Consider the following 18,961-nt stretch of genomic DNA (forward strand, 5'->3'; position numbering starts at 1 on the left):
CCGGGAGAAGAAAGTGCACTCGCGGTTGCACCGGTTGTTGCACAGACTGCTCCACAAAACCACGAGCCACCGTGGCCACGCGAACGGGATCGAAAGTCGAATCGTTGACCGACGCCGACCGGCAGGCGAAATTAATTAAGAGGGATTAATCGACGCCGGATCGAGATACGCGGATACGCGACGATAAATTGGCGCACCGTCTCTTCCTAGTTCGGTAATGCTCTAGACTGAGACATTTTCAATGCTTTTTCCATCGAGATATTGATATCTTGACCTGTAATAGACGATTGTATGATATGTAGTGTGTTTTAGGAAATTTCAAGGTGGACAAATTATCAATAAAGGAGCAATGAGAGATGTATAAGTGGAGATTTATGCAAAATCATATTTTTATGTTTTACTTAGTAGAGATTGCTGACAGTGTATTGTTGGATAGTTTCGAGTGGAGCGAGAGTGTATAGTTTGGGTATTGTACATATTCTCGCACATTATGCGCATTTTTCTGCGTTTCTACGTGTTCAAAGTAGCCGTAAATGCATGAAACTATGCAGCTAATGCTATGAAACTAAACATATGTATGTAGGATACGAGACGTTCGAAATTATGGTATTAAATGGCTGAAACGGATCGACAAAACGAAATTGTAATATTTGGTGAAATAACAAACGTCTAGTTAAGTTCTCTGTTTCTTTAGTCGCGTTCGTGAGATTGATAAGATCGATGTACGTTCATACTGATAGAGTATGTTTTTGAGAATATGTATGATATAGATTGTGGATGTGAGAGTTTCAAAGATGCACAAACGCATTAATACAATTTAGATCGTGAATTATACGACCGTTAACGAAGCAACTTTCAGACAAGAGACTAATGGCTGTACGTTTAAGGAATTTTATGTTACAGTATTAGAAACATAGGTAGATACGATATTTAGAAAGTAGCAGATCTCTATTTTCTCCTCTGTTTGAAAACTCAGGAAGTGTACATTGTTACGGTATTATACTGTATCGAGTTCAACCTCGATAAACTACGTAATTCCTAGCTGTTGGCAAGTTTCAGTTAAGAATTCGATCAATGCTTCGATCAAAACACTTACGCTTCTACAATTAATATATCCATACAACTATAATAAAACGAAATGAATAAAATTACTCATATTATTTACTATTCGTATATTCCATTCTATATATCGAATTTAATCACACGTAATTGTGTAAGTTTTTAATTATAAATCTCGATGAAAGCTTGCGTATTAGACAAATATCTCCCCATTCGTCTACGAAATTTTCTTGTAAAGCAAAGTATTCAAATTTTCCAAAAGACATTGGGACAAGGTTAATATCAAAATGATTGATATTAGGTTAAATATACGAGTAACAATATTCTCATTGACACAATAAATTACACATTCAGATAGCCACATACATTATACAAGTGGTAGTACAATGTGAAAATAGTACATACATAGAAGTAACAACATTATTTATAGTTGATCTCACAATTTTAACTACACATACATAATGTATGGTAACAGTTACGCTATACGTAGCGACTGTGTTATACAATACAAATTAAGATCCAAAGTACACACTCCGTTGCCTATTCATAATAAATGTTATAATAATTACGTTACATTATACGAAACAAATGAACTCTCAACACTAGCGTAGTATCGTCGGGACAGGTAACCACAACAGTTTGAGTTACATTTGGACTATGTTACACGATAAAGGCATTAACTGGCTCTATCGTATAAAATACAAATTACGAAACGAAAATCATACGTCGCATCAACGATAGCCCCGAATTAAATCAATCTACGCTAAGCTATTAGATTACCAGACTGTGGATGTTCATGCAAATTCATACTTTTATGAACACAACCAAAGAAGTAGAACTGGAGTAGAAATTCCTTTAACAGTATTTTCGAATACTTTCTACCAGATCGTAAAATATTTTTAATGATTCGTTTAACGATTCGCTGATTTGTACGTTACGCTTTATATCCTGTGCGTTATCACACCTTTAAATCACGCTTAAATGCATAAAAATCCACAGTTTACTGATCGACTCTCTAAACTGAAACAAAGGAAACAGTGAAAATGTTACGAACATTTTCTTCCAACTTGTCTTCAAATTCCTAATTGCTTCTAGCATTCGCTTCCGATAAATTACCCTCTTTACAAAACATCTACAAATTATCTACTTGTCGAAATTTGTTAATAAAATCCTACAATCCACGAGAGGTGTGTTACGTAACGTTGGCCGACTCACGTACAATACCAATACCAATGTATCCATTACAGAATAATCATATCCACAATTCCACACTTATCCAAATCTCCGGCCATCGTCATAAAAGCCCATGAAACGCAACCGAGACCCAACTTCATTACCAGTCACCCAGACTGCCGATCCTAGATCTCGCATCCTTGATCCTTTAACCCGCGATCCCCACTCGACGTTCCCTCTTCCACGTGAGCGCGCCCGCGTCTTTTTTATTCCTGCTGGCGTAAAACTCGCGGAACGACGCGTAGACGAGTCGCGAGTATCGTGGATAGGCACGTGCGTGGAAGCGTTGGAACATCAGAGAGCCAGGAGTAGTGGTACCTTTGTCCTCCTCTGGCACGTCGGCGGAGGAACGGGGTGTAGGATCCCTATTGATCTCCTCACAGAGCCCGGTAGCAGAGAGTTCGCACAGAGGGGTTAGAGAGAGGGTGGCGGGGGTGGGGCGAGATAGACGGGGTGAGACAGAGAAGAACCACGCCAGAGCGCGACAGAGACGCTTGAACTGGCTGAACCGGTGAATAGAAGAGGATAGAAGATCAACTGTTGGATAGACGACGATGGAAGGTGTAGAATGGTCGAGAGACGGACAAAGAGGGAAGGCGAAGAGAGGATCGAGGATGGACCTCTGCGCCAGAGGGTAGCCGCGTTGTCATGCGCTGACTTGACGCGTCATTAATGTATCAGAGGATAACGCGGGCCGAACGATGGCCAGACCGCTAATAGAAGGTTTTTCATCGGCTGTGCGATCCGACGCTGCGAGTCACTGGTCGCGTGCGCCGCGGATACGCAGCTGTTGTTGTTTAAGCCAAGCCGACACACAGGGTCCGCTTAAATCATCCACTAGTTTGCCCGGTAACGTAAATTGTCGCGCGCCGCGTATCATCGCTGCGTACATATTGCAGCCACCGCGCGCAGCCCTAGCGCTGGCCAATTCTTGGCGAACGCTGTATTTTTATGCCACTGTAACGATCCCCTTATCCTTCTCTTTTTTTTTTCTTTTTTTGACTTTCAGTGATGTACTCGATACTCGGTAGAACTGTAGTTATCGGTTTAATCGTTTGAATTTTAAGTCGATTGAACGTTTGTCGATTGAATTCGTTTATCGGAATATGAATTCTTATTACACGAAGGGAAAAACATTGGTGAATTCCTATCGTATGAAGCACAATTACGTAAACTGTTTAAGTTCGGATAGATGGAGTTCTCCCGGAGTTCTACTGCGATGTTTTGTATTTTGTAGGAGTGGGATACTGGAGCTTCGATCAGTTTCAGAGGATGGATTTTTTTTTTTGAGATCTGGAAAGAGGAATTGGTGATGGAGGTATTTACGTGACGTAGATCTTTGGTGGGCCTTTGGAGTTTGATCGATGTATTCGATACATTGCACGGTGTAGTAGCATACGAAACGTGTCAAATATTTGAAAAATTTGCAAACGTAGCGAATCTATTTAATAATCTTAAACTTCGTATCATTCGAAATGTAGATTTTCGTCGACTAGCATTAGATTTTCATCGACTAGCATTAGATTACCGAGGATGCGTGGCAAGATAGTACGAACCAACTGATGTCCATCGATTAATATACGCCTACTCGTTTCCGTTCCAATTACACGACACGAATTCCGTGGATACAAGTATATCAAGAATGCACTTGTTTCTCGGACGACGGATCGCCGAAATATTATATGCTCGTTTCTCCGTTGACGTAAATCGTTGCCACCATGTTTCTGTATCGACATTTCCTCTCACCGAGAAACGTGCAGCTTATGTATCATGAATATCTTAAGTGTCACGCAGAAAACTACTAATTGTAAGAAACTCGCGTGATGACAGTCCATGTTCTTTTCGAAACAGATGCTGTGTTAATCTGTACCTACGTCGATTTTAAAGTCCAGCATGTCAATTTCATGAAATGTAATTGAATATTATGGATATCTTATTTTTGGTATTACACTGTATGCTATATTTATGGTGTTCGGTATATGGTATTCTGGCATTTTGAAATATTTTATGAAATAATGGACTGTGAATTAAATTTGGAATTCCATATTGGGGTTATATAAGGAATTAAGGATTCGTTATATTTGCTCTGTTTAAAGAAATAATTTACGTACATTGACTTATTTCTTCTAAGAGTAAGATATTCAATCGCTGCCGATTTCTAAAAGTCGCTTTATAGTTAATAAAAAATCAATGCTATGATAAACTGAATTAACTTATATGCACGTGCTTTTTAATAAAACGTACTAAAGAGAGTTTCCCCTTAAAATTATCTTGGACGTTTATAATTAATATAAATTCGTGTTTTAATCTCTATATTATACTTCCTTTATCTTTTCTATCTAGTTTATTCATACGCACTTCAACGCTATACCGCGAATATCTATTCCAAAACTGAAAAGCGCTCCAAAGTGACATTGGAAATTAAATAATTAACGTAACATTTTCTTTCTAATTTCTACATACTCCGTTTACCTTTTCTGTCATCTCCATCGTCTTTCATTTACGATCTGCAAGATAAAACTGCTCGTAAACTGGCGAAAACCACGCGATACTCCTAATTCTTAACTTTCTGCTTTGTATTTGTAGCAAACATATAACATTCCATGCAACTTCCAATAAGAATACAATCGATAGGTTCTATACCAATAGGCGTCTCTAACATTACAAAAGAGAAAGAACACGGATTGTTTTGCCGCAAGGTGTGTATCTAGTTCACGTTTAATCACGGCGCATAAATGCAGCTCGAAAGGACAGCGTCTCGGGTTTCACTGCTTGAGGTGAAACGGCGAATCGTACGTGTACAGCCTACATGTAGGTGGACTTTCATAGATTTGATACGATTGCGTGATGCGTGTATGCTAGAGTACTTTCTAGAAACGATCTATCATCTCGGTCGATCATGGCGCGCGCCGGGCCTTCTATCCGCGATAGTTTCAACTCAGAAACAGCCCACTTCGTTACGTTCCCATAAAAAACACAGGTGAGAATGTTCCTTTTCAACCGAAGATCACAGGGAAACATGATTACTCGCATTTCTCATTTCTTTTTCTTTTTTCTTTTACAGGAAACCTGTAGTTTCAAGATTCGCTGATCAATTTCACGTTAATAAAATTCTCTTTGTGTTTGGTTTTAGAGAGAAATAGGTGTTTTTGCATTGATTTTAAAATTTGTTGAACATCGCTCGTTGGATGTTAAATTAGGAATTTTTGCGCAGTAAATTAGGAATTGCTTAAGCGGTATTTCTTTGGCTGTGTGCATAAAAATATTAATTTGCATAAGAATAGGCAGTCTAATCACGATGTTACAGCGTTGAAATTATTAAAATATTACTCCTCTTAATAATTACACTTTTGGCTTACATAAAACTTTGCCAATCTGTTAGCTATTTTTTAGGGACTGACATGCTTATACGTAACAGGTTATTTTCATTTTCAATTGTGTCATGTTAAACTTCTTCTATCGAATTAAAATTAGAAATTCAACAAAAATGTACTTACGTATGTTCGTCCTGCGTAATCTTCAACTTTCTTCTCCTGTCGAGATAAAATTAGAAATTCAACAAAAATGTACTTACATGTATTTTTCTTCTGCGATCTCTGACTTTCTTCTTCCTGGTCCTCGACTATGTATTTGCTTCGAGAATGTGTATGCAAGTTAATTCGTAAGATTTTGCAAAACGCTTCCTTCTTGGCGGCGATTCAACAATTCGTCCTCTCTGACGGATCGCCGCACGTCAGTGAGCTCCTCTTTCTGGAAAACGTTCGATCTCCCTCGGTCAACAAACAGCAATGCTAATTGTGGAACACAAAGGTTAAAGCATCCAAGTTTCGCAGTTTCGCAATTTATTTCGAATTCGAGTTCTAAATTGTAGCTGTAAGAATAAGTAGATGTTAACTCTCAGAAGCTGTAATGAATGAAAGTTCACCAAGCACATCGATTTTATTGTTAACGTTACATTTTTATTTGTTTCATTGCTGTTAATAGTAATTATCGTGTGATTAAATGTGATCATAGAATTGGTCGTAAGATTTTTGTATTTTATGCAATGTTCTAATTTCGTATATTTTTCTCGTAATTGCAACATTTCTGAAAATCATTCAACAAACGACAAGAATTGAGCGCGAATTTTGCATTCTTCGAAAAATTAAGGAAGAAAATCAGATTAAAGTACAAAAGATAAATTAGAACGAGAAATAGGAATCGTTGTTACAACGGATGAAATAATATCCCATAAACGACTTCTTTCCGCACAAACTAGAACATTTTATCTATACAACAGACCTCACCTGCCAATCAGTGAATTTCCACGAAACAATTTGCGTTCTGCTCGAGAGGGAGTGGTCTCAAGCTTATAATCGCAAACTGTACATATGCCTATGTAAACCCTTCAGGGATCAAAAACAAAAATGAAAATTCCAAAAGAAAGAGAAGCCCCCCGAATCCATAACTATAATTTCTCGTAAAATTGACTCTATACTATCATAAAGTAATAATATCCAATAATCTCGTATTAATACTATATCGTATATAACATTTTCTGACAAATTTTTTAAAAGATATAGATTTTATTAAAACGACGTAACGAAGTCTTTCAAAAGATTCAAAACAGACATTATATCACTTCCGCGAATGATAATATCAACCGAAAAACGATGATAATGTCAAGTGACCTACTCTGCATATATCATTATTACCAACATTACACCTCGTAATAATATCATCATCTAACATCCTCAAAAAAATAATCAAACAAAGAAAAAAAAAATAAGATGATAATATCAAATACCCGTTCGTACGTACATCGTTATTATCAAATTATTATACTTGATAAATAAGTGGAATTACTATTATTAGACCTGGTAATAATAACCATCATTATCTAACATCCTTTGGTCCCAGAAACAAGGTCCCGCTTGCACCTAAACCCGATCACCTCGAATCCCAGTGTCTACATAGTCTGGATCGCGCACCATCCATCCAGAACGTTTATATTTACGATGGAAGCCGGTTGGATCGTCCAGAACGATCCATCGCGATAATCAATATCCCTGGTTGCGGTTGTGGTAACACGGCGTGAAATTTTCTCCGATCGGTTTCGACGTTCGCGTTCCAGTTCGCGTCCGAGGGCGAAAATAATTCATCGTTCGCTCGTTCGTCTCTCCCCGTAAGCTAAATAGAAACGTCGCTATTAATCTCGCCGCGTAATTGCGACACTGAAAGGGTTAGACTTGTTAGCGCGTCGGACGATATATCGTCCGCGTGCTTAGACGCTAAATTAAACGTTTCGCGGCGAAAATAGCCACCGCTTCGGTTCATCTGCCTTTAATATATTACCGGGACGCGATTCAAACGGGCCAGCAACGCATTGGGAGGGTTCTCACCGGGCCTACCAAACGCTAATCGAACGATAATCCGACCCTCGAATCGATCCACGCCTCGCGTAATCGTTCTACAACCAAGGAAAACGTTTTCCCAAAGTTTCTGAGATGACGAAGTTTGAGCAAGTTTAACCCGTTGCACGATAGATTAATTTATTGCCTGGCAATCCGGAATTACTTATTTCAGATTTTCTAATCTTTTCACGCCAAATGTTGTTCTTCCTTGAGCAAAATTAGTTTTTCAACGAACCCTTTCGAATCTGTGATCCTCAATTGAAGTTTCATTATTTGGCAAGTGCAAGAACTCGGGGGAAAAATGGCAAATAATAAAACACTTAAATCGAATATGTTATACACGTATATGGAAATACACTAATTAACTCGAATTGTTGTAGTCTCCTACGATCTAACGATATCGTTCGAGGGTTAATTAAATGATATTCTGTATTAACGTAGGAATGCTTCGATTCTTAATCAAACTCTGTACAAGAAAGAAAGATGAACAAAGAACAAACGTGAAGTAAGATGAAACAGTCATAAAAGATGAGCCTATGGCGAAAGGAAAATTTTACGAATGTTTATATTCGTTCAACCTGATTTGTCATTTGTATTGGTTTCACTTATTCCACAATTTCGGTTTCTTACTTATGCTAATGTACATCTAAGCGAATATGGTGGAAAAAATTTCGAATAGAAATTAAGATACTTCGAAAGGTATTACGCAATGAGAACAGGTATTTATAACTAGAAACATTTTTGAATGTATTATTCTGCTTCGTACGTAATTTCGACAGATTTCTCTCGCTCTAATGACAGATTAACATTCTACTGACATATCAGACTTACGTTCGTGCATATTATGCATGAATTACGTAATACAAATTGCTGCAATACATCGCATACGTAAGAATAACCGCAGAGACATTCTTATAAATGATTCTGTCCAAACGAAAAAGGATGCGCGCAATCAAGTGGCTTCGAACTCTAATCCTAAATAATTGTAGGTTAACTCTTCTCCCTTAACGTTCGCGATCAAAATGGATGGTTGCAGTGGTACCTAACCTCTTAAAATCCATCTCAAAAACCGAAGACATTTGGTAATAAGATAAGAATTACCTAAAAATTATTATATTGTAGATGATTTATATGGCATTCTTGTGCTACTACATGTTAAAGCCTGTACACGCTATTTCCACTGTATTTTCCCAACGTACCTATGAATAATTTCCTTTATTCACGGTATAATCGAATTATTGTTATTATTACCTATCATAGCAGAAGTATAATAGATATAACAGATACAATACAATACTTTAGATATTTTATATATTCTTTTCGTATTATTCGCATTATGCGAATTTTTCAATCTTTAGCTGTTTACCATCAGATGTCGCCACTGCAGTAGCAGCATTTCTGTCTTTGAAGTCAGATGAGGCGATTCTAGTGGTAAATATTTATTGCTTCGGTCAGTTGATAGTGAAAGGAAACTATGCCGACCGAGAAGGACTAATTTTTTCCCCATAAAAACATAAAAATTGGCAGTTTTCTTCGACTAATCCATTTGATCAACGTGGTTTCTCAAAGGTTCGTAACACTAAGATTAACGGTCGACATTAGGAGGTTAGGTGCGCGAACCGCCGCGTGCTCGCACTCTCGCGATCGTCCACGATCGCCTGTGCTACCAGAAACACCGATACTGACCACTTCCGACGAGCTACGTCGGACACGAGCAATTAATTCGAAACGATCAGGTCCCGTTTACGCGTTTAATTGCTCCACATTCGCGGGAACAGTTATACAATTGTAAGCAACGTACGTGCACCATTTTACGCGCCTCGTCTATTCTTTCTAGCGCGAACTGCTGGCTAAACGCGTCGAAAGAAAATACCGTGAGCGCCGGGCGTAGCTTTTGTTCGGCTACCGGTATGCTCTTTTCGCCGTTTTGTTTCGTTTGGTAAAAGGATAGAGAAACGGGCGCGCAGCAAGGAACACGGTATCGTGTATGTAGGCCAGCTGAAACGAAGCGTCGGAATAAAGCGAGCCGACTGAAAGCTGGCACGGATTCGACGAGAGTGAACGATTTGGACGGTGTTCACGGCTAACGGGGAGAGCCTCGATCGACTTACCGGTCAGGTGGACCCAGACTCGGGTGGAATCGATGGTTAAGAGAGGAGCAATGGAGAGTGATGGGTACGCTGCGGACTTTTCTGCGTTTATAGAAATAGAGGATGGTCGTACTCCTTCGAAGTGTCGTACCCCTTCAGACACCTAAAATTTTGATAAGGTATCATAAAAATACAATTGTTCGTGGCAAGTGTGATGGGAAAGTTGTGGACGAATGCAAATGAAGCTGGAAGATGCTCTGAAAGGCAAATTGGAACTTTCCGACTTCGAGCGATCATAACCTAGAAATGAATGCATCAAATGCAGATATTTGTACAACACGTAAAAATTCTAAAAGCATGTTCTTCAAACTGATAATTAATAGCAATAACACGCGACATATATAAATTGAAGGTAGAAGAATGTATTATATACATGTACAATACGTATATACAGTGTTCAGATAAAATATTTGTACATTATCATATACGTGTTATGTCCACATTAATTAATTTGGTTCATGAATATTAAATTTTGTATAATTCAGCAACACTTTCGCATGAGTACAAGAGTTTGATATTGTGAAAATGGAACATAGGTTCTGATAAAAAAAAAAGAGAAACGGTTCATCGAAAGGTAAGGGGATATGCCAATAGCTTTTTGTGGACACTGAAATATGCAAAAATGTAATAGAAAATACGAGTATATAGTACAAAACAACGCTTTATCCAGGCTCCACGTTCTTTTTTATTGTACTTATAAAAATATAATTTGCGTAAATATTCGCAGTCCAGCAATGGATTTTTGGAGGTTATGTTAGGTTGAAATATACGACTGTTTTAACGATTTATATTTCAGTAAATCTGGAAAGGGGGAATCGTGGGAAATAATAGATTTTGAAAGCGGTGGATGATGGAATATTGATGCAAAATTTGGATTCCTTCGGAAAATTTGGGTCTTCGTTGTATGAGGTTTGAACGGCGTCATTCTTCGCTTCCACTTTGATAACGAATTTACGATAGGCTTATGGCATGATTCGTTTAGTTCGCGTATTTACATTTTATAATACTTAGATATTGACTCCTGGGTAGATGTCATATGGAACGGATATTTCATTTAATTAATTTATTACAATCAAAACAGTAAATACTCCATTTTATTTTCTTACGGTGTAATATAGGATCATTCTGTCTTTGGCCAAGAAAAATTTGTCGCCATATTCCGTGTTCCGCTATTTCTTTTGGCGTTGACGAAGGTGTATTACTAGGCGACCGATAAGTAGTTTCTGGGAAGAATGGATAGATATCCGGGAATCCGGTCGGATATCGATCAGCAAACTCGCTTTCTATTTCACGTGAGAGATAAGGAGATAAGGCGCGCGATATGTAGGACAGAGTATGTAAATCAATAAAGGAGACGGCGCGTACGTAATCCCGTGCGAATTATCACGCGAGATTTGTCTTCTTTTATCCTTTTGTTTCCTCGTTAATCGACATTATGCAGTTAGGTTCGCGATAAACTGAACTCGGGTTCAGCCGGACTGAAGCAGTTCCGTGTACAGTGGCGAGCATGTAAATTGGAGAAGTCCAAATTCCACTTGATTCTGTTTGTAATTATTATTCGAAATGAAAATGTGAAAGCTGCGTTGTACTTATAATTGATGGTACTCCAAATGAAAAATCTATTCTCAAACCTTATATTATGAAAAGTATTACTTTTAAAAAATGGAAAAGAACGTTGAATTTAAAAGCACGTTTTGCTGTTTACTATGTTTGCTACTGTATTTTGCGAAAGATATATAACATATTTACCTTTATTGGTAATGGATTTGGTTATAAGAAAGTGATCATTTCTATGTTAAACAAAACAAATTTTTGTTGTAAGGTAAGTAGGGATTTTTTTCTTAATAGAGTCCTGTTAATTGTAATTGAATAAAGTCAAATTACTTTTATTTTTACTATTATTACTATTATGTTGAACACAATAATCCGTTTGTACGAAAACAGAGGAATTTTTGTGTAAGGAATCAAATTTACGTATTACAAGGTGTAGTAGAGTAAAGATTAAAAGAGAAGAATTTTATCTTTTGATTTTCTTGCATCGTTACTGATTTTCATAGGAAAAGAATTTTTCTGGAATGCAAATTAAGGGAATAAAATACGTATTTATCTGTAGATTGATTATACAATGGCATATTTAAGGTTTGAAAAACAAGTTATGTAGGGAAATTTGGATTGGATTATCAGTAATTGGAACATTGTTGCAAGCAAACATGCAAATTTTATGGATACAGGTTGAAGGGAAATCGATAAAGGAGGCATAGATTTCTTCGTCTCGTCAAGAACCTCTCTTCGAACTTCAATTTCCCTTCGATTGACGATAACAGGAAGCTTCCTGTTGTAAAAACCGTTGTAAATTTTCAATGTCTTTCTGTGACGAACTGCACCCAACTATCTTTCGATTAACCTATTATTTGGAATGCTTTTTCTTTAATGTAAATATAACATTATACGTAAATATATGTATAATATAAATGCCATTAATAAAGTATTTAGTACAGCAACTGGAAATCAAAAGAATTGTAATTAACCAAGAAGAATACATCGACATTCATCAATGACGAAATAATATAATAATAGATATTTAGAAAAGACAATTTACCCCATAACTAAAGTTACTAATTTAACAAAAATAGTACAACAGTTTTGTTTGGTTTTGGTAAAAGTATAAAGTGTTTGGCAAACACTATAAAGAGATTTATTAGTTTATTCTTTTTTGACTTAATTTTATACAACGTTGATAAATCGTTCACACCCGATTGGTCCTTTCATTACCAAATTTCCGTAAATATTTAGCCAAATTCTACAAGTTCTCATTTGTTCCAGTAGAATTGTTCGGAGCGTTCGGATCGAGCTGCAGGACTCTCACCGCGCCCAGTACATATGTAAGTACAATGCACAAGCATCTCTCACGTTCAACTCGTGTCTGGGCCGAACGCGACAGAAGAAACCCGGTAAAACCCAACAGACCCCTATGACATATAACGATGAAGCTTTAACATCCATCTCGCTGCACCCCTTTATATCTGCATCAACTACCCGATCTTTAACCCTTAGCCTTATAATATCGATTATCCAGTCACATTCGTGGCACGAATTATGGTTACGATTCAACCGATAAAATAGATTGTATTTGTAATAAAAAATTAATGTTAACTTCGACTCTTCGTTGACGATTACTAAATACGTATAAATTACAAATTAACGAGTGCCAGTATAGTAAAAACTGCGCGTAATTTCGATTACACATCTTTATTATTTTCACTAGGAAAAAAAAGTAGTTAATATTCTACAAACGTTAATAAATATACGTTCAAAGATACGATCCAAAAAAATTCCTTATAGTTTGTTTAGAAAAAAATCTGCAGAAATATCTAAAAAATAGCGCACGAAACCATAATAAACCTATAAGAATCTACTAAGGAACTCGTATAGCAAGGGGGTTAGGGCCGCGTCAAGAAGTCCGTTCCGGGAGATTTGTGAACCCCGTGCGTGTCAGCCGACCATGCATCGTCATTCAATTCCGGTCAGCACACAGAAGGTTGATTCTATGCCACCGTGCGGCGTCGTGCGCAATCGGCACGCTCGGTCGGTCGGTCGCGGTGGCTCGCGCGCGCGTGCTCGCGTCTATATCGGGATTTTTGTAGCGGTTTATCATTTTTGTGCCTGCCCCCCTTTTACACCCCACCATGGTTTATTTAAAGTGTCACGAAGGCGAAGGCGTGCACGCGCATGCGCTCGTGCACCACCCGATGTTGGCCAACAGGCTGTTACGGGCCTTGCACCGGCCGTGTTGCCAAACCGGCATTACGTGTGTGGGTGCGACCGTCTGTTGGTTGTGTGTACGTGCGTGAATAAGGCCTTCTGTGTGTCACATGAGAAGGAGCGCGCGCGCGCGCGCACGTAACGCCATTCTCCAACGCGGTGCCAATCAGTGGCGGAACTGCAAGCCGGTGCATCCGAGAGTACACGCGTCCGTGGATTTCCAATCTTCTCTCTCTCTCTCTCTCTCTCTCTCTCTCCTTCTATTTTGTTTTTAAAGCTTTACATACTGAATTTCTTATCTTGGTCTTTTTACTTTTATTGTTTGAAACAATTGAGACAAGCTTGATGATTGATTTGGTTGGTTTGAAAAAGTTTAAGGCTACTGCTTTATGTTCGGTTCCTTTCTTTCTAAATTCGAATTTTGCGTATGATTTGGTTGGTTTGAGAAAGTTTAGGGCTGTCGTTTTATGTTTAACTCCTTTTAATTCTATTAAATTGGGGTTTGGGTATGGGTTGGGTTTGGAGACTGATTTGGTCGATTTGAAGATGTTTAGAGTTGTCGTGTCGTATATGCTTTCGTTTTCTTCCTTCAATATTCTCTTAAGCTTCGAAGATTGATTCGACTTTGCTGATTAACTTAATCGTGGAAATTATTCTCTCATCTGTCGTATAATCATATATTTACCAAAACCAATATTGAAAATAATTTGTTGAAATGCAAGTTACATAAAATACGTACAACTCGTCGCACAATCAATACATGCTGCTTTACAGCAGAAGTTTCCATCCGATGTTGAATGGAGATAAATTACAATAATGGGGTAAACGATGAATGTTAAATTACTAGGTTGCCGGCGAAAGATACGGGGTTCATTTCTGAAGATAAAATCACACATGGAGCGTGTATGAGTAATTGTACTTTAAAGTACGGTTCGATATTCGTGGCACTTGACGGTAGAGGTTGCAGTAGATCGGAGAAAATCGAGTCTTTTTTTTCCTAAGTATGCGCTATTCCAGGAGCAAACTTTCTATTACCTTCGTATACCGACTTACTAATAATGTTTTTGTTCCAGTAGGTATTAAGAAGTCGATAGTAAAATTCCGTATAACGTTGCGATTTCTAATATCGAGCTGTACGAGTCGAACGTAAAATTGCGCGTATTCCATTCGTATTTTTAATATTTTCACTTGCATTATATATTATATTATATTTTTTACCTATGTATTCCTAGTTACGTTGATGCTTTATCGACTACATTCTCGTCAAACTTGAAAGATTTATTCCTGGAAAGCAAAAGATAACCGGATCGATAACAATGCAAGAGAGCACGATAAAATTAAACACATCGTATTGGATAATAAAATAACCAGAATAAAGCATCAAATGTTATTTATTCTTTTTTTTTATATTTTATTCTGATTCTTTTATTATTCAATAAACTATGCTTAACTGTATTGCGTCCTTTGCATCATTTTCACAAAAATTCCAAACTGCAAGATGCTTCATGCCCGATGCTTCAACTTCGATACTTTACCTAAACAGTCTGCATTCTTTATCTACATCTCGGCGATTCCTTCCCACAGCTATATTAATTTCCCAAAGCACACAATCCTCGTCCGAGCAATCCATCCCAGGACAAGCTAAACGCCATTGTCCACGATCGAGGAAGAAACGTATTCATCGAAGGTAACGGGACACGCCGTTTTCCCAGATACTCGACTCGCGGTTACGTTTTCGCCGCTGCCCGTTACGTTCGTTTCATTCGAATACGAGCACGCTGTTCTATTCAAATCGGACACAAAGAAAGGCTAGAGGAAGAACACGGACCGCGAGCGTACGAATCACGATCGCGATCGCCTGCTGAATTCAGACAATCTTACGATTTTCACGAAGAAAATGTACTTTCAGAGGGGATGACGAGTTTTATTGACTCTTGTGCGTCGAACAATAGGATTGTATAATCGTATTCGATAAATCTAATATTACAAAACTTACGAATTGTGTATTAGGCAAACGTAAATTCATCCTATTTTTATATTCATTATTTATATCACTTTCTACTTCACCGAAAAATACCGGAAACGCAACGAAAATGTCTCTTTATTCTTTGATACGTTTAAAATTTCGGAAAAGGTACTAATATCCACTGATTATATAAAATTCTTATCAGAATGATCGTCGAAATTTAACTTTAAAAAGACACGGGATTTGTGGAAATGGAGTTAGTAAATGTTGAATTTATGGAAGCTAATAAATTCATATCACGGTACTTTATCATTTAAAACAAGAAAACCTTGAAAGTTTGAAAACCATAAACATAACTGTACAGTGTACAGTGGCTACAACAAATTTTTTAACACTATCGTACTTATCATACTTACTATCGTACTAGCATTTACATACCAATTAATTAAATCCGAAGGTATTAAATCTCGTATCATTTCGTTAGACGTACATTATCGTACATACGTTTGTATAACGTGATACCTGGCAGAAGAATATTTCTCAGATTATTAAAATAAAGGCCTATACGAATACTTTTTACTGCCACTGTATGTACGTTACACGGTATATATAGATCTACCAATTCCACAAAAAGTTACAAAATCCATGTCACGAACGTGGCATAAATCAGTCGTAAGTCAAATAAAAGTCTGTGAATTTCAATAATTATATCGATAAGATAGCATTGGTAAGAACAGAACCGCGACGTGTTTTCCATTATATCCACGACGATCGATAAACGGTCGATCGGCATGAATAATTCATCGAGGCGTATTAATTCGAACGCGTCACGTCGATCGAGAGCTGTTCATCGGCGAATTAACGCAGCGATCGATCTCGATCCGATGATAGCCGAACCGTTTAACGGCGAGAGAGGTTCGATAAGCGCATCTTTCGCGGTATTCCGATTAGAATCGATAACGGATCTCAACTTTGAGTTGCCAGCTTGTTAGGCGACGATAGCTCGGACCACGTCATCGTATTTGCCCATCGAACGAAATTCTTTTTTCATATGAAGCGTGACGAGTCCGATGTTCGATGCACGTGACGAATCGATGTAGAGAACCAGAATTTTTCACGCAACTTCGTATAGCTCGGTTCGGTTTAACTCTATGTAGAAGTAACAAATCCGTCATTCGCGACAGATGTCGGATTTTTCTGTCTTTGTAATTACCAGACTGCGGAGTTTTATTCTCTTTCGTAGATTTGTACGAAACCGAAAGATATAATAATGCAAACAATGCATATGTATAATTTACAAAATTGTGTAAATAAATCCTTGATATGGTACCCATTAGAATATTTAATAAATAAAACAGTCGCCTATCTAGGTTCTATATATCTTTAGCTATGCTCATAAAATTATAAATTCGCATACAAATCCATCGTCTACTAATTAGTTAGAAATTAATTATCTAAAAATCCTCCAGATATTTCTCATATTCAAAAGACGAAATTTGCGACCTTGCACGGCCAGAGAAACCAAAAATTGCTTGACAAATTACTTATACTTTTATATATTAGATGAAGTACATCTACGAATCCTTTTCGTCATATCTCTTTACGGAATCGGGAAAATCGAAACCTCGCCCAACGGATATCTTATTCACGAAAATCTTTCACCGATAGAATCAGGAACCTGACGGAACGGTTTAATTCCTCGTTAATCATCGACCAACTGAAAACGTACCAAAAGTTTCAATTTCCCAAGTTTGTACGCGCGATCGTGATCTCGATGCAATTTAGATAAAACCGCCGGCTCCTCCAACATTGCTGGAGTGCGTGGCGCGTATAAACGCGTTAAGTTTGCCGCTAGAACGAGTGTTCCGGTTTTACTCGGATCGGTAGATCACCGAAAATAAAGTGGCCACGGTGGCACGCAGGCGCCACTGTATAACCAATACGATGGCGCGTATTGTGCGACATAAGGGAGGTAAAAATATACATGTGCATGCATATGGGAGAACGGGTGGCTCGATTTTTGTCCCACGATTACTCGTTCGCTTCTTTCGAATCGAATTCGTTCGAGGGGTTCGTCCCCTATCGTTCGACGAGTATACAGGGTGTTGCAAAAAAAGTAGGAGATATTTAGAAGGTGTGATTCCAAACATAAAAACAATGTATAAGTACGAAAGCGTCGTTTCAGCGTTATTTTTCCAGTTATCATAATGTACATGGAGGTACTCGTTCTCTATATTTAGCATTTGCTATTTTATTGTAGGCTACGGTGACTGCGAATATTTCTGGCTGTCGTTACGACGATTGTGGGACCGATCGAAGATCTCTCGTAGACAACGCTGTAAGTGCAAATATTAAAAAATGCTGTCCTTTCATTTTAATGTACTGCGTGCCTATGGGAATACCGTAGTATAGAATTTAAAAGCAATTTCTATTTGTAAGTAATTACTGGTAGCGTTAAAAGGTAATACCATCGGTACGTTCAATACCTTTGTATAAAACAGCGTAAGTTCCATTAAGCTGGAACTCGTGCATATTAAATATCTGTAGGAATTTTATAACAATTCTTAGTCGCAACATTACGAAATATACTTTTCTAATAAAAATAAAAAGAACATCTTGAACAAATATATGTTTTGTTTTTATATCTACATATAATGCTTGCAAATTTAAACGAATGGCACGTTCGGTTTTCTCAACAACCAAGAGGTAGCATGTACAGACTTTTCTACAAATACAATTCTTATTCCGATGAACTTTCGCTATATCATATAATAACGAAAACAAATGAAATTTTCAAAATAATTTTATAGTCAGAGGAGCTTTTTCCCTCCGTTTTCACTCTCCGAACAAATTCATACTTCAAGTACGTGACAGTGACTAGAAAAATTCTTGACACATTGTATCCATTACAGGATTTGCATAACTAAATAGTACGTTGTATACAAGGCAAAGTGTAACAAGTATTAATCGATCAACTTTACTTATTTATCGTTGCTATTGTTGGAAAGCGCACACGCATAAACATAATACGTTATCAATGCGAAAAGCGGGAAGTTGGAAGCTCAAAATTCGATGAAATTAAAATAACCTCGGAATATCTAATTCACAATCAGGCAACGTATTTAATTTAACCGGTAAGCTACGCCCGGTAAACGAACTTAAATTTAATCTGCCTGGTGGAAAACGGGGCAATTTAAATTAAAAAACTCCGTGCATTGTTTCCCGCGCGACTTTCTCTAGTAGTTTTCAAATAAAGCGGAAGGATAAAACGAATCACACGTTTCTACGTCGATACGGGACGGACGAAAATTTCCAGGCGTGTCGCAAAATTTCGCCTGACGTTTTAGAGATTTTAGAGTCGATGGAGTTGGTGGCTGCCGTGATTTCACGCCGCGGAA

At 37.7% G+C, this 18,961-nt stretch overlaps 1 protein-coding gene across 1 annotated transcript in view; it reads left to right on the plus strand.

Annotated features, from left to right (window-relative positions):
- Positions 1-18,200, plus strand: part of LOC126867871 (centrosomal protein of 290 kDa-like) — a 130,356-nt gene extending 112,156 nt beyond the window's left edge. Inside the window, exon 24 of the mRNA XM_050622902.1 lies at positions 17,824-18,200. The gene's annotated coding sequence lies outside the window, so the exon portion shown is untranslated. The remainder of the gene's footprint in view (positions 1-17,823) is intronic.
- Positions 18,201-18,961: the final 761 nt, after the last annotated feature.

The sequence above is a fragment of the Bombus huntii genome, chromosome 7, assembly GCF_024542735.1.
Source record: "Bombus huntii isolate Logan2020A chromosome 7, iyBomHunt1.1, whole genome shotgun sequence".
NCBI lineage: Eukaryota > Metazoa > Arthropoda > Insecta > Hymenoptera > Apidae > Bombus > Bombus huntii.